The sequence below is a fragment of the Boleophthalmus pectinirostris genome, unplaced genomic scaffold, assembly GCF_026225935.1.
Source record: "Boleophthalmus pectinirostris isolate CB_2022bp ecotype Guang Dong unplaced genomic scaffold, ASM2622593v1 HiC_scaffold_16, whole genome shotgun sequence".
Classification (NCBI taxonomy): domain Eukaryota; kingdom Metazoa; phylum Chordata; class Actinopteri; order Gobiiformes; family Gobiidae; genus Boleophthalmus; species Boleophthalmus pectinirostris.
Genome location: NW_026571095.1, coordinates 4,432,398 through 4,434,594, shown reverse-complemented (window position 1 = coordinate 4,434,594; position 2,197 = coordinate 4,432,398). Strand labels below are relative to the sequence as shown.

Below are 2,197 nucleotides of genomic sequence, written 5' to 3'. Positions count from 1 at the left end.
GTGCCCTGTCAGCCGAACACGAGCAGGTTGTGATTACATTGCGCTCTATGAGAAAAATCTTCTCTCGGCCCATGGGATTTTTTCGACTGTAGTACCACTGAGTGACACTACGTCAACTCGAGGCAGCTACAAGCAGCAACACTGTATCCAGTTATTTTAATAGATCCATGGTCGTTCCCCTCAGCTGTTCTGAGCAGCAGAGGGAGGTAAGCAGCACATTTGCTCTCTTCATTTATATGTAACATTTTGTTGAACTTTGTTCAGACATTGATTGTGATTTATAGGGCCTTTGTTATTGTTCCTGTTGGTAAAACACGTGTGAAATGTTTTATTCAAATACAGCACTTAGAAAATGTACTGTTAGAATGTAAGTTTGAGCTAGCAAGCGCGGTGTCATGTGTCTGTGCCACTCTTTATTTGTCTGCAGATGTGTGTGGAGCTGTCACATTTGGAGGCTGTATTTTCATCATTTTTGTGTTTCACACAGGTATGTGAGTATCGTATTGTACACCAATACCAAATGTTATTTCTTTTCCATATATTGTCATTTGTATAACGTGTACCATTTGCACATGATTTACTGTTCTTTTAAAAATATTAAATAGCCATGATTGGGGGATTCACTTGTAAAAAAAAAAAAAAAATTAAACTATACGATTACACTGTAAAAATGAGTTATTGTAATTAGTAGTATTGTTATTAAAAGTGAGTTGCTCTGAGGAGAGCAGAGGGAGTAAATGTTCTGTTGAATGGCAAACCCCTGTGTGCGGCTCACTTCATCTACACAACACAACACAGACGATGGCTAATTGGTCGGTTCAAGCACGCCAGTTACATATACATATACACATGTATCCATATGTTTACATATGGATACATATATACATGTGTATGTATATGTGTATACAGTCTATGGGAGGGACCCAGCATCAACAGCAGGGAAGTCTTTGCAGTCTTAAGCCAGAGAATGTGAGAGCCCAGCTCTTTATATTACACACAATTTAAAGTAAACCCAGTTAAAAATAATAATTGATAAAGTGAGTCTATGTCACTGTTTTGTTTGAAAATGAAACACCTAAACAGATCCATGAACACTTGAGTTGAGTCACATTGATCACAGGCTCCTGAAAATGTGTTTTGTGTGTTAACATTTCATCTTAAATCTTCTGTGTTTGCTCATGTTTATATTGTGTCACCATGATGACTGCTGAACATTCCTCCATAGACATACATGCAGTATTCCACCATGGTTATTATAGCGTGATGCAAATAATTGCACTACCATTCAAGGTCAAGGTCAAAGGTTTATTTGTATAGCACATTTAAAAACATTTAAAAACAGACAGTGCTGCCCCAAGCAGCCATATAGAAACAAATGGAATGTGAGAAAACACAAGTAAAACATGAGTAAAACACAAGAAAACACAAGAAAACAACAACAAACAACACAGATAAAACTATAGAAAATCGACTGGTTAAAAGCTGGTGTAAAGCCAGTAAAAACATAAAAAACAGCCCAAAAAGTACAAACTTGATGATAAATATTTTGATCTATTCTGTGTATTTTTTTGTTCCCATTTTCTTTTGCTTCATCCACAGACCGCTTCCTTTTTTAGGAACTGCAAAACTTGTCTAGACCAGTTCTAGACCAGTAGACTATTAGACGTGGGAACGGTATAACAAGTACACCATAACGACAGAGCTCAGGAAGGACCAAACATCACTCAACAAGAAGATTACAGATGGCAGAGAACTCAAAAGTTGTTTCTTTGCAGCCTTCATCCAGAGAAGGCGAGAGCTCAGCTGTTTAATTTTACACACAATTTACATGAACCAAAACCTAGAGGTACATACACTATCAGTCAAGAGTTTGGACACACCTTCTCATTCCTATTTTTATTATTTATGTTTACTACTTTATACACATATGAAAGACATCAAATAGACTATACAACATTGCTACTGATATAATGGAAATAATAATAATAAAATTAATTATTATTATTCTTAATAAAATGAAAGGGTGTTCAAACCTTTGTAAGTGGGGTTATTTCTCTGTTCAGGACTGAGCTCTGAAAGTTCTCCACCTGTTCCGGGTTCCTCATCTGAGTCTGAGAGCACAAAGGAAGGCAAGTAAGTTTTAGTAAGTAAATTCTTATTTATGAAGCACTTTTCACACACACATGTGACAAAGACG

The 2,197-nt window shown here is 36.5% G+C and overlaps 1 long non-coding RNA gene across 1 annotated transcript in view; it reads left to right on the top strand.

The window, feature by feature from the left end:
- LOC129408325 (uncharacterized) overlaps positions 1–1,786 on the top strand; it is a 2,146-nt gene extending 360 nt beyond the window's left edge. Inside the window, exons 1-3 of the long non-coding RNA XR_008631883.1 lie at positions 1–206; positions 428–487; positions 1,600–1,786. The exon at positions 1–206 is cut by the window's left edge and continues 360 nt beyond it. This is a non-coding gene — a long non-coding RNA (uncharacterized LOC129408325). The remainder of the gene's footprint in view (positions 207–427; positions 488–1,599) is intronic.
- The last annotated feature ends 411 nt before the right edge of the window (positions 1,787–2,197 follow it).